Raw genomic sequence first — 15,604 nt, 5'->3', positions numbered from 1 at the left:
ATCATAACTTGAAGTTACAACAAATCGATGTGAAGTGTGTTTTTCTTAATGGTCATCTTAATGAGTAGGTATATGTCAAACAACCCTAGGGTTCAAGGATGCTAGGTTCCCCAATCATGTATACATGGTCGATAAGGCACTCTATGGCCTTAAAAATCCCCACATGCATGGTCTAAGCACCTTACCGAGTTGTTGCAAGATTGTGGGTTTGAAATTGGGAAATTCAACCCTACTCTTTTTACGAACAGGGTTAATTTTTTTCATGTGCCAACTATATGTTGATGATATTATCTTTGGTTCTCCTAACAAAGGAAAGCCACTTTGTGGCAGTCAAGCGAATCTTTTGATATTTGGCTCATACCCCAAACTTTGTCCTATGGTAGCCCAAAGGTGCAACTTGTTATCTCATGGGATGCTCGGACTCGGATTGGGCAGGAAACTGTGTGGATAGGAAGTCAACTTTCGGAGGGTGCCAATACCTTGCTCGCTCTTGGGTGAGTTGGTCTTCAAAGAAATAAAATTGTTTTTCTCTCTCTATCACCCAGGCCGAGTATGTAGCCACTACAAGAAAACAGACTTTAAATAACACAATCATGTAACATATTGAAAAACGTGTTACAAGTAAAATTGTTGTAACACATCATTTTGTGTCCAACGACACGCAGTAACACAGACTATATAAGACCTCAAAATATGTTACATCAATATTACAAGTGTAACATATAATTATGTGTTCGTCAAATGTGTTACATAGATTTTGATATGGTAACATATAAATATGTGTTACTCAAATGTGTTACGTGTTAGTACGACATAAGCATGGCTGATATATAGTATTACATGCTCTATTATTTATAGGGGGGCTAGAAAACCTAAAATCAACTTCATACATAGATCACAAATACCTTTGACACATAGGGCCCATGTGTCAATATGATTTTTTATTAATATGTTCTTATCTTGGTAAATAGTGTTCGCATTCTTTAGTAATACTAGATGACCCGTTGCGCCGATGGCGCAAATAGCACCGGTCAGCCGAGTTTTGAAACCATGTGTATGTGATAGCGGCATCATGTTAGATGAAAATAATAACAATGACATCTTAATTTAGATGTGGATTAAGAAAAGTTAAATTCAATTTGTATTATTAAACTGAATATGCAAATAGTGTAGTTAATTCTAAGAAATACGTTTAGAGCGCATGTACCATCGTCTTGTGTGCTAGATTTTGTATTACATACAAAGTAATTTCTTGCAAAACGCATGGATTGTGTGGTGGGTTCATCTTAATTTAGGCGCATGGATAGCACCTAGGCTAACATTTGAAATCATGAAAAAACAACATTTTTAATCATGGGTTAATTTAATGTAAAATAATACATGATATCTGTATCTGCTTAGCTTTAGGCATGAACCTTGCTATAAGGAGTCACAGTAGCTAGTTTTTATGTGAGAAGGCAAGAGAAACAAATATAAAGAATTAAAACTTATGAAACCATTAGCAGATGACACATTCATTACAAAGATAGTTGATTACATGTAGACCACACCACGACACATTCAAAAGCACGTAATAGAGAGAATGTATATATTCAATGATGCATTTCCATGATATCTAAAGCTTGGATGACTCCTAGTTACTCAGACGTTCGAAGCATCTTTATTTGAGGTAAATAGGGCCCTTCGCGTGCAAGTGTGATTTCCTTTTCTATGTTCCTGGAATTGAAGATAAGATTTCTGCATCTCACAAGCTGGGTAAATTTAGATCATCTATAACTACAATGTTCTTTGTCTGCATGTAAACGAGAGCATTGAGGCTCGCTGATTCGATGGCTCCTTCCATTGTTTGGCAGTAATCTCCAGCAAAAAGCTTTGTATTTAGCCGGGGCATGTTGATTTCAGGTGGAACATGGATTTCAACGATAGCAAAAAATTTGTCTTCATCTTCTTCATGGTGAACTGATTGGCTGGTTGTGAGTTTAAGGGCACTGACAGCCAGCTCTAGAATAAGTTGTTTACTTACATTCACACGGGTTGGAGCAAGCTTCGGTATGAAGGATCACAGTTAGTAAAAAGATCTAGAGCTGGCACAGAAGGCAAAAGTTAAATATAGTTTGATAGGTTCGGATATCTTACCTCGGAAAGAAGGGGAACGAAGAGGTCTTCATCCATTGGAGAGAAAGTTGCAGCCTTGAGGAGTGGGGAATTTTAGTACGGTAAGGAGACAAGGGGATTGAGGTGGGAGGCGACCTGGTGGGTGGTGGTGGGTGGTATCTGTTTGGGGACCTAGGTCACGGTTCAGCACAACATGGCTATATAGGCTTTGCCTATCTATGGAAATGGTCTGCAGTTCTATGGGCTTTTACAACTCCTCGTGATGGGCCTTTGAATTTTGTTTTTATCCAATGGCTGCCATTTTTTTTATCTTTTTGTTCTTCCATCGAGTGTCAGCAACTCAGCATCATGTGCAACTTCTTTGAGCAAACTCCTTTTTTCATGCATGGGCACTTGATATTATCAGCCCCGCAAGGCCCGTGCATCATGAACTCAGCGACAAGAGCATATCCCAAAGGATCCTGCACAGGATCAAGGATCTCAGCCGAGATATAAGAATCTATAAGAGCTGGCGTGATAACTCTATCGTCATCCTTCTTTTGCCAAACAAGTATGTGCGCATGCGGCAACCCCCTCTTTTGGAATTCAATGGTGTGCAGAACTGTAAATAGGAGGAAGAACCAACAAGAACTATAAGAAACTTATTTGAAAAGGGGAAAAGAATTGGGAAGAGGCATGCAAGGGATAATACCAGCAACAATAGGACCAAAGGCATTTCCTTTCTTAATCCGGTGCAGATATTGCATCAGTTTCATGTGGTACACTCTAACAGCAATATCAGCCTATCTGTAGCTATTTGGCCAGGCTCAACAAAATCAACTATCTCTTGCCACTTTGGGTTACACGTAAAAGTTGTGAAAACGTCAGGCAACCCATGAACCCGTGAGACAGCAACAACATCTTGGAAACTCTCATACATGTACCGACGACCACCAGTGTAGGCCGACGGCATGATATTTTTCTTCCCAACCTCAGACCCATCAGTCATACCCTGGCCTACCGCGTCTACAACCCCTTGAAGATTTTCAGCACGCATCTCCTTGTTACATTTAATAATAAAATTGAGCCGACATTCATCAATGCAAGCTCGGGAGTCAACTATAGCCTGTGATGATAACAAGCCACAACATAGGTATGGGTTGTGCTGGTTTGGCTTATAGTGTGAACAGAAGCAATAGTAGTCCTGCATGGTCATTTTAATTCGTTTGCTTGTGTCATCAGGATCAACACCAATGTACCGAACACCTAGCTGAAACCCACGTTCACCATATGGGAAAAACAATGGGTACTACAAAGACATGTAGGCAGTATCTAAAGAAGAAATACGCCGCAACCAATCTCCTTTGATGCGTAGTATCAAGTATCGACATGGTGCCTCCAATGTAAACTCACCATAGACCAAGGCTGCTAGCTCATCTGTTGTGGGCAAGCTAAATTGCGGGCTATCATTCTCACCAGGAGCTATAAGCCTTATTGAAATCACCTCATGTTTATTAGCCTTAAGTACCTCGCTTGCCATACGAAATTTTTTGACCAAAGAATTGTTTGCATCAAGCATTTGGAGAAGGCCCTTGACAATCTCCTCATCTAACCCAGCGCCAGGTTCATTGTGGTGGTTCAGGGCTTGGATTCTATTGTTAATTTCATTTTCTCGATCATGTATATATAGTTCTGCATATTTTGGGGCATCACCCTCATTTGGAAGCAAAGATCCTATACGATGACAAACCTGGCCATTAATTTTGAAAATCTTTGGACCCCCACCATCATTAACAGACCGGTCAATCTTTGCCCCCATGGATGTAAAAGCAAACAAACAGTTGTACTGGCGGATTTTCTTAAGGAAATTGAGGCTGCGTGGCATGTCTTTATAATCAAGCAGGATTTTTCAAAATTCAGGGGGGTTCTTAAAGGGCTCAATGAAGACTTTCCCTGCCTTACAACAGTTGTTGTACACCACCCGTCTCTTCGTGATGGCAGACTGCGACTTGACCCTTTTGCGCCACCAAAAGCTAGCATGGCAGCGGCTGCAACGGTAGTCTGGGGCTCCATAGTATGACCTCTTTGGGTAGAAAGCTAGAGAAGATTCCAATGCAGTAAGAACAGAGGACTCTGACAAGGCAGAGAACAACATGGCCAATAACAAGAGAGACATACCTTTAAGTATGTCCACTTCATCGGGAGAAAACCCAACCCAATCAGGATGTAGAGGGGATGCCAAGACATGCTCTATGAGAGGCAGAACAAGAAGGGACTAATATGATACCGAGGAACAAGGAAGAACTATAAACAATAAAGGGGAACACGAACTAACCACCCTTTTTGTGAGAACGAAGCCTATCCAGCAAGAACCTGCATCTTTTACGATTTTTGGAAGCCTCCATAGAAGTAAGCAACGGGAAGAAGCCATCTCCTATGGAGATAAAAAACCAAAGGACGTGCTCAGGGAGCAAGTTCTGTTTACGAACACATGCCAAAAAGAGCTGGCGTCGATAAAATGGGAATGAACATACGTGTCCTCTTTTGAACAAGGGGAATGAAAGGCGTGACCGGCAAAGCAGGGACAACAGTTGCAACACGAGCAACACGACGTGGAGGAATAGCACGATCCGGAACAGGCAAATGCACCGAAGGAACGGCCGGTCGGCTACGAGCAGAACGTCGTGGAGGCATACCGCGAGAAGCAAAACCAAAAACATGGAAAATCATACAACACGACGCTGCAAAAACAGGTAAACAAGGAGGAATAAATGTCTGAAACTGCTCTGAGGGAGTCAATTATTTTGAGAATATTCAGACTGTATACGTAAATGTATAAAGAGTGTTTGGAGGCATACACCTTTCTATTGTTTTGCATATAGAATATACGACCTCATTTCTCATTCTTCCCCTTGATTCTGTTATGACCTCAACTATACGTTCAGACAGTGAAGTAACTATGGCCAGGTTTTTTACAGCATAGCCAATCTACCATCCCCAGAAATGGCAAGCTCTACCCCAGCAAGCACACAACAATAATTTTCTCAAGCAGATATAAAAGCAGGAAGCAGTAGCAGCTGAAAATAAAAATCTACGGCACGTAATATCAGCCAAAGAATGCACGTAACACACACAACAAGAACCATGTAATTGATTGAATCTGAAACGAGCATAAAAAAGCAAGCAAGGAGAAAGATGATACCTTCAAACCACGAAAAAGAGCAGTCGAGGTGTGGAGGGAGACGAACTGCAGCAAAACCTGTACTCAGATATCCAAGACAGAAAATAAAAAGAGAAATCCAATGGTCAGAACAGAAATAAAAAAACAGAACACCTTGCTGCAGATTAACAACACAGTAAATTAGCTTACAAAAGAATTCAGATATATCATACAAAAATGTTAGGAAAGTATGTCTTGTACTATAAGCAAGCATGCAACAAATTTTTTACAAAATTAACAGGATGCGGAATCAAAGGAGGTGTACACTGACGGAAAACGCAAAACTATCTTTGTAGTTAATAAGAACAGGAAATATTTATTCCAAGAAAGCAGGCAGAGCCAAGCACAAGCGTGGGATTACTACCTACTGTTGTAGAGCCCAATCAAAATTAGTAAAAAGTAGCACTGCAGAGGACCTTCAAGTTATATTTGTAGTGAACTCTAACAAGAGCAAATGTCAGGATCAAGAACAACCTGTAGTGTACGCTGGCATGCCCACATTTAAATAGTTAATACTAGTGAAAAGCCTGTAGTGTATGTCACAACTATAAATACTTTGTTTTCACCTAAAAATATCACAAAGGAGACAAATAAAAACAGAGCTGACAATATAAATGCTCACCAATGCAGACTACAACAGATAAATATTTCCAAAGACAAGCAAATATTTCTTTATAGCTACACAGTTTTGAAATGTTTTCCTTCCTAAAGCTTCCTTCTCGAAGCTAATCAAGTCCGCTTTCTTTTTTTTGGCTGCCTAAAGATCGAAGCAAAGGACCATCAACTTTCTATAACCAATCAATCCAGTCAAACTAAATTACTTTCTTATCTATTATATTCGTATTTCACCTTCCACTCAATACTCACCTTCGGGAAGAACCCGAACTGAGTACGTAGGAAGTATTACACTGCAGCCTAGAAGAATAACCTAGCAGATCTAACATGATCTGCCCTCTAGCAATGCAACAAACCTAGTTGTACATGCATTTCATCGAACAGCTGACAAGCCCAGGAGCGGGAAGGAGCATACCTGGGGAAAATGGACAGATCAGCAACAGGCAGACACGGGAAAGGAGAAGCAGCCACCCCTACACACCATAGAAAAACAAAGGAAACAATGAAAATCGAATCAATGGACAATGATCAGAGGTGAAGAGGTGGAGGGAGGAAAAGTGAGCAGCCAAAAGAAGGATCTCACCCTAACCGAACGCAGCAGGAGCAGCGCGACGAGCCATGAGGAAGCCTAGCGACGGCAGGAGACGAGGGTGAGCGGGCGAGGGCGAGCGGGCAGACGACGGCGAGCGGACGAGCGAGCGAGGGCGAGGAAGCAGAGCTGAGCGAACTGAGCGAGGCGCAGGGGCAGGCTAGAGGAGAAAAGGAGAAGAGGCCCCCGGTCAGCAACAGTTGATCCAGAGATGCAATTGCCAGAGAAACCAAAGGAAATATATAGCCATCACTGACACATGGGCCTAGTAGAAAACGGGACCACCTGCAGCGGCACATGGAAAAAAACAATGGGTGGCAACAGGCGAGGCAGCATGCCACCCCCGTAGTGGAGGCACTGCACCCGCGTCAGGCGCACCGCTGTAGACGACGGGGCACTGCACCCCGCGTCAGCCGCACTGCTGCACACGACGGTGCGCACACTACAGCCCATGACTCGGCTCTAGACGCCTTTTTCAACGACGTAAACGCACACATGCAACACCCCGCTGCAGCCCGCTGGAAAACCGGCCCCACGCACAAGAGAGACCCACACGTCATTTGCTGAAACATGACAAATAACGTCAAAAAACAAACGACCACCACGGTCCATGCACCGCGGCCCATGAGGCTCCGAACGCCTTTTTCAACGACGGACATGCACAAACTCGGCGTCCCGCTGCAGCCGCTGGAAGACGGGTCCTGCGCACAAGGGAGGCCCACACGTCATTTGCTGTAAGACAACCAGATGGCGTAAAAAAACCGAACGTCCAGATGTTTGACAGTGCAGTCAAAAGGACGAAGCGGACATACACACACTCGACGTCCCGCTGCAGCCGCTGGAGGACGGGTCCCGCGCACAAGGGAGGCCCACACGTCATTTGCTGTAAGACAACCAGATTGACGTAAAAAAAACAAACGCCGAGATGTTTGACAACACAGTCAAAAGGACGAATAGAATACGTTTGGAGGCAAATGGGCGGGCTGGATCGTTCGCAAAACGCGATGGCCTCAGGATGGCGGGTTCCCTAGCAGCTTTTATGAGAGCAATGGTATGGAAAAACAATACAGTTTGGTTGGTAAATACCAAACTATTTTTGGTATGGTTGCAGTGTATTGACCATATTTTTATGTGAATTTTAGGATGACTCGGTGACCATAAATGTGACATGCATACTTTGAAATGATCATATGAAATTTAGTATTTGATGTCAATACTCACAAAGGAGTGGAAGACCAACAACACACGAGAGCTTAAATTTGGGCACCGTTTTAAGAACCGGACCGACGGTCTGACCTGAATTGCCTCAAAAAATATTCAAAATAAAAAATTGTCACGCGATCCACCAAACACCTCAGTGGCGACATTTGGCAGGCCGCGCGAGGCCTCGCTCTCCTTCTCCTGGCATTAGGCGACAGACGGGATGGAACAAGAGATCAAGAGAAGGCTGCCTCGAAAACAAAAATAGATCAAGAGAAGGGATCGAAGGGGTAGGATATCATCAGGTCGATGGGAAGTTGTTCGGAGAGAGATCGACGGTAAGATAGAAAATGAAGGGAAGGTCACGCGCCTAACCAGACAATGAGTCGCGGTGTCTGGTTCTCCGCATGAGTCTTTTTTATTTACTTCCACGCTTAGTACAACTAATCAATCAGGACACGCATTTTTAAAGGATGTCAAGCGAGTCTGTGAATAGATAACTAAAAGATTAGCATAGATAATAGATCAGACCAACGTCACTCTCAAGAGGCATGAGTAGGAGAACAATCTCTGACCAGCAACTGCAAAGCACACATATACTTTAAAAGAAAAGAAGCCACTCACTCTTGACCCTCGGTCAATCCTTTCACTGCCACACGTACTTTACAAAATATGGATGCGGTTAAGGAAAAGTAAACATGCTGTTGAACACAAAATAATTGGCATGTTTCTGTTTAACTTAAAGTAGGCCGGTGCTAATCCCACGAAACTACTTCGTCCCATGTGAAACGCCAAAATTTCATACTGACATTTCCTCATTGTTCCAAGCAGAAATCCATGCGTTCAAATGAGGGTGATCAATGAAAGCGGTTCTAAGCACAAATTCATCCTTAAGCATTAAATTAGTAGATCCAGATGATCCAGCAAACAAAGTGATAAGTGAAAGAGCATTGCCTTTGTCGCAACCAAGGCACCACTGACGCAGATCACCACAGGCTCAACAAAATTCACCAAGATATTAATCCAGAAAGACCATGGTCGTTTGTACAAAACTGTTTGTATGTAAAGAGTAACAGAATCTCAAGTATGATGAGGACCTACTAAGAATATGTATGCACATTTTTGTTGTCTGCTGCTGCTGTCGTCGCCACCACAACGGCTTATTGTCGAGTCTAGCACTCGTAAAAAATAACTTCACGCACGCACACTGGATGATGATGATGATGATCTGCTCTTGTTAAATCCCGGGGATCATCATTATTAGATGGCTCAGAATAAATTTAAAGCAATAAAGAAAAACAAAAGTTGGGTTTATATGTGGATTAGAAGACCTCATTCCTCTGAATTTACTGAAGGGTGTAAGCTCAGCCAACGATCTCCAAGAACATACAATGGTTCTTAATTTCATGCAAACTCAGCTTTGACTTTAGATAAAACTACAGTGTAGATATAATCATGAAAATGTTGCTCGAACAGAGAAATACCTTTATTTGATTTACCTCCACTATTCTTCATCGATCAAACCATTATCAGTAGCATCCACAATTGTTCCCTCAACATCGGATCGTACCCAATGTTGTTTTTGCCTTTTCTTTTTAAACATATCCATGAGACGAGAAACATGGAATGGCTCAGCTTCTATGTCTCGTGTGCATTCATTATTTCCAGTGTCACGTCTATCTCTAGGTAGTTTATCCTGCATCACCACTGACTAACCTGGGTTCAGTTCGTCTTCTAGGTAAAATACTTGATCGGCTTGGTTAGGCAAAATAAAAGGCTCATGTTCAATCTTGTCTCCTTTGTGCATCAAATGTGAGAAGTTAACAAGTGTGTAGCCATACTTGTCTTTTTTAATTCCTTTTTCAGAAATATCAATCCATTCACGCTTAAATAAATCCACCAAAAATTGTCCAGAGTAGTTCAACTGAATAATATCAATTATCCTGCCATAGTAAGTCACATCACCTAAAACAGGGATCGCATCACCTGGTGCAGCATCTGTAGATGTTTTGGGACATACCACCACTACAGTACTTTGATTCACCCTCTCTAAGCTTTTAGGCCTAAACCAATATCCTCTGGAGTTGTAAGCGCGACCCCTTTTTGTTATATCAACACGGTCACATGCTAGCCATCTAATATCGTTGTTAATATTATCAGCTACGCCAGCCAAATATTCGTCACTGGGTCTAGGAGAAAGCAATAGCTCCTTAGTCTAAATCTATCCATATACTGTGTAACAAAAAGAAATGCAGTTAGTGGGCTGAGTTACAAGGGACAAAACTAACATGTCTTCATATAATGCCTTAAACAGAATTGGTTCATTAAGTTTCGATAGGAATCACCAGATACCAAATACCAATTTCTAATTCTTTTCGCTAATCTCAGACAAGGAAGTGCCCAACACAATCAAACAAATACAGTAGCAATTAGTAATCAATCTGTACAAAAAGGGCAAACCTTTGCTTTGCTCTGTTGTTGCTTGTCTGACGAGCTGGGAAGAAGTGGGCGAGGCGGCGACCAGCACCCTTGTTCCGGCAATCCGGCGATGCGGCGACAAGCGCCTGGTCGGCCCGCGCACTCCAGTATGTCGAGGCGGCGACCAGCACCCTGCGTGCCATGACGATGCGACCTGCTCACTTGGGACGTGACGGGATCATGTGAAGAAGGAGAGCAACGAGCGAGTGAGCGATTTGGTACGGACGGAATCCGGGGACCGATGACTAGAGGCGGCGACCAGCGGCTTGCTAGGGTTGGTGTATGCGGAGCAGTGCGGGGCGGCCGGAGGCGCAGCTACTACCTGGCTCGATTGCCTCGCGACGAGACGAGTCGCTTGTGCGCGCAGTTGGGCTGGGCTACGTTGGTCACATAGTGGGTTGGTGAAGCACTAGTAAAAATCCCTAAAAAAACTAATTAAAAGACCAGGTTTTTATGTTTTCTCCTCTATTTATGTTTTTTGTATTTTAAAATTTATTCACCTATTCGATTTTTCATTTTTGTTTGGTTATATTTTTTATTCTCCATTTTCTGTTTTTCTTTTGCTTTTTCTTATATTTGTTCATCATTTTAATACTTATTCAACATTTTAATATTTGTTCAGCATTTTTTGTATACTCGTCCAACAGTTTGTAATACTTATTCAACATTTTTATATACTTTATTAACATTTTATTATTTATTTAACATTTTCAAGTACTTGTTAAATATTTTCCAAATTCTTAGTCAACATTTTCAATACTTACTTAATATTTTTCAAATACTTGTTCAACATTTTTTCAATTGTGTTTTTGAATAGTGTTTGTAAATGTATATATTTACAATAGTTTGAAGTATAAACAAAAATAAAAAGGAAAGCAAAAAATATATAAAATATAAAAAACGAAACAGAAGACAGGCAGGTGCTTCCCGTGCACCTGAACCGGCACATATGCTCGCTCGCTTGAACACGAGATATAGCCATGTCCATCGTGGTAGGGGCGATTGCGCGTGATAATGGAGAAACAACAGTGGCGCAAGGTGTGAAAGTGGATGGATGTCCATTGATTCGGGATAAAACCCCTAACTTATTGATAAGGAATGAAAAAGAATCAAACTGTGGTCTTTTTTGGAAACACGGGTTTGTATTAAAACACATGTTTTGAACAATTTTTTCGGTTTGATTGCACGGACGGTCCACGGAGCTTAGCCAACTGCTGAGGTCATCGGTTCTGGTTTTCCCAGTCCCGTCGCCGGTATGGGTCTTTTTTCTAAATTGAGGTCTAATGTAATGGAGAGGTGGTTGCGATGACCCATAATCCCAATGTGTGCCTAACTTGCGTCCGTGGACTCATTGACTGATGCAAATCCATGAAGGTGGAAGGAAGGAGTGGACTGATTTGATGTGCCAACCTCTCAGATCTATCGTTGCAGCACTATCGGTGCTCGGTCCCACCTGACGCATCCCGTCGTGGCCACTTTGTAGCGCCACCGCATTTGCTCTCAGCACACATCGAAAAGTCAACGGCCTTGTGGTTTCGGCTTTCTCCCACGTCGATCATAGCTTCCATGGGCAGTCTTGTGGGAATGAAGCAATCTTGGACGAGGTGACCGATCAGGAGTGATATAGATTGGCCAAATTTCACTATTTTTTAACTAATCATCGGTGTAGCATGTTTTTATTTTTCTGGTATGATTGTGGTGTGGTTGGTCTCATGTTCCCTTATTCTCTGCCATCGTGGAGGTGGAAGGAAGGAGGAGACTAGTTCGATGTGACAACCTCTCAGATCTGGCGTTGCAACACCGTCGACGCTCAGTCGCACTGATGCATCGCATTGTCGACACATTTTAGCACCACCGCATGTGCTCTTAGATGTGCTATCCTCTCAGATTTGTCATTGCAGCAACATAGGTGGTCGATGACAATTGACTCATCTCGTCATTGCCACTTTGTAGCACCATTGCATGCGTTCTATTTATAACATTGTCGGTGGTAACTTTGTCCCACGCCGGTCATAGCTTTGGTTGGCTGTTGCGTGCGAATAATGCGATTTCTACGGGGGCGGTCGATGATCAGTAAGATCGGATGATCAAATTACATTGTTTTTGTTTAACCAACTATTGCCAATGGTCATAACAACACCTCCCCACCAATTGTCACTACTATTTAACTATATCTAATTTCCCTCTCAATAATAAAGAAAATAAAATATATTCTTCATGCAAAAAACACTTTTGGATAATATCCATGTCAAACAAACAAATATATGTAATAATGTCCTGCTTATTCCAAAACAATTTTCCTCCGGATCTTTACGGATAAAAAAATTATAGATCCAAATTTCCTTCCAACCATCCATCGATGCTGAAAAAAATAAGATATTTCCTTGCGCAAAACCTCTAATTTCGCGCTTAATTTTCCCTCCAATTCCCTAAAAAAAGCATCATATATCAATCGCGTGGCCGCCCAGCACGCCCTTCAGCGCTGAGCCCGGCCATCGCCTCCAACCCTCCCCACCTCAACCCTAGCCCAACCGCCACCTCACTGCCCAACCCCCTTGGACGCCCCCATTCAGGCGGCTACCTTGCCGCCCTCCAACAGCGAGCACGCCGCCCTTCAGCAACCAGCCTGATCGTTCGCTGCAGCCGTCCCCATCCCCACCTCAACCATCGGATCGATCTGACTCTTCCTCGACCTGCCTCGGCGTCGTTTGTATTGGTGCGGCAATGGCTTCCTCAGTGTTCAGATCCAACACCGTTTGTGGCTGGTATTAATCTGAATGCCCACCCCTTCTTTGATCTGAATGTCCACCCCTTCTCTGATTAGATACGTCCAGTTCTAGTGCCTCTAAAAATCTCAGTTATATGTTTCGGTAGGCATTAGTCAGTGCACAATATATGACTTTTGTTCATCAAATGATTGAACTTAAGACTGTTCAGAGTGATATAGCCAACAGACTATAGAAAATTGGCATCAACTTATAGATGGGAAGTTTGGTGGAATAGAAAACTATGCATGTGCGGTTGTGTTTGTGCAGCATAACAGAAAATAGTGCTCATTGTTTGAGTCATCACTTGCTAGTCATCGGGATAATGTATGGTTGGACCTTACGACTGGTCGGCTGGTGCCCAACTGGCGAGTCGCCGGGGGAGATGGGGAGGGTGCGACGTGAGACACTTTAGGAGGGTGGCTGCTCCCTGTCGTGTGCCCGTGCAGCTGCTTTGCCGGCTGCCGGTGCTAAACTTAGTGCCACTAGGACGCTGCTCGTGTGTGGATGGAGCCTTCGTGCTTGAATGAAATGATGGTGTAAACTGAAAAGGGGTTGAGGTGGTGTGCTTCGTGCTTAAGGTTGTAGCCTACAAATGTTGGGATATGGGCTGAGATCCTAGGCATAGGTAAAATAAACCGCAAAAACCTGGATGCGCCATGGCCTGGTTTGGCCTCAAGGAAGCTCCGCCCCTGCTGGTAGTTAGCCAAATCGACCTACCTAAATATCATACGTAAAATAGGTGTTCTTTGGCTGTTTGAAAGAATGAAGTGTAGTAATAGTATAATCAGATGTGTTTAATCTCCAAACTGTCAGAGTTCATGCCTCCTAATTTGCTGCCTCCTCCACTTAAATGAGTCGTGTTGTTGTGTGCAAAATAATTTAGTTTAATTACTTCTAATAGTTTTTCATTACTTCTAATAGTATAATTGATAATGAGGAGTTGGTGAGGGAAGTTTCTGATTGCAAGACAATTGGTGAAGCGTTCTCTTCAGGATACTTAATTGCATGGTCTTCAGCTTTTGTAAGTTAAATCTTCTCTTCTACATTTTGAAATTATATTTGTGTGCATCTAATCACATATATCTAACATGCAATTTTCTTTTACAGATTCGAGAGAAGGATAATTGAGTTACCCGCTGGATTCTTGGATGTAGAAGAAAATAAAATGTGAAGATTGTATCTACCAATAGTCGTAGCTAGTTTACATTGATAGATTGAAAAATGTAATATCACCCACAAGATCTTTTTATTTCGTCCAGTTGATGCAAATGCTATGGTGTAATTTTCTCCATAGTTGTGTTTTCTATGCTCAAAATAGTATGAATTATATCTTTATTGTAATGCATATGTATCATACACTTGTATATATATTCTTAATCAATATCTTCGTATTGAGGATTTCTATATGTGTTGAGCTTCTATTTCTATACCATTTTGATGCTACCAGCATAATGATAAAATGATCAACTACTTGCGAAATTGCATCAATTTTATTAAATAAATTTATATTCCATAAAAGGGGTACTCAATTTTGTGATTAATAATAAAAAAATACACCAATTATGTTACCATATTGGTATAGTAGTGTTACTAAGTTACAAAATTTTGTTACTACAGTACTTAACAACTATAAGTTATTGTGTTACGATATTTCGATATTACGTTACTAGTTGATGTGTTACTAGAGTTAGAAAAACATGTTACCACCAATGTTGTACATATGTGAAAATGTGTTACTCTGGGTGTTACTATAATTACAAAAATGTGTTACCAGTGTGTTTGGTAACACATAATATGCATGTTACTATACTATAATTGTAACACTGTTTTTAACATATGGTAACAGTTACTATGTGTAACAGTTGACATCATTTAGTAACACGGTCTAATGGAACACATTTCAAATTGTGTTACTATATGGCCTAGTAACACACTTTTGGGCATGTAGTAACACAAGACGGTGTTACCAAAGGACTGTCCTGTTGTAGTGAGCTGCCACGAGTTGTTGTCCCCAATTTCTACGTACGAGGCAAACTTTAAAGGATTATAGTGTCACTTGTGACAAAGTGCCTCTTCTACATGACAATGAAAGTGCTATCAATATCTCCTACAATCTGGTTCAACATTGCAAGACGAAGCATATTGAGATTCATCATCATTTTATCCAAGAGCATATCAAGCATCGAGAGATTGATTTTATATATGTCAGCACTCATGAGCAATTAACGTATATTTTCACCAAGCCATTGGATGAAGCAAGATTTCACGGGTTAAGGCATGAGCTAAATATCATTGGTTTGAGAAATGTGGCTTGAACGAATGCACATGCAACCACACTCATCATTTTTATCTTGTCTTAGATGTAGGCATGGAAATAGTGGGAGTGTTCTCTCAATGAACCCTTCTCCCCCCATTATGCATAAAATACAATCTTTCACATTCATCATTTTTTATGGTTGTTGTGCTTCAAAGATGAGTTTTGGTCAAGGGTCCAAGCTTAAAATCTGCACGGTGTTATACCAATTAACTCAAACATAGGTGGCTTCAGCTACCACCCCTCCTTCGGAGGTGTTGGTTCACTTTTTGGTATTAACTGTCTATATTTATGCACTCTAGATGTGTGTTCAATCCAATCTTTGG

This window comes from Hordeum vulgare, chromosome 4H (genome assembly GCF_904849725.1).
Source record: "Hordeum vulgare subsp. vulgare chromosome 4H, MorexV3_pseudomolecules_assembly, whole genome shotgun sequence".
Taxonomy (NCBI): domain Eukaryota; kingdom Viridiplantae; phylum Streptophyta; class Magnoliopsida; order Poales; family Poaceae; genus Hordeum; species Hordeum vulgare.
This window is presented reverse-complemented; position numbering follows the sequence as displayed.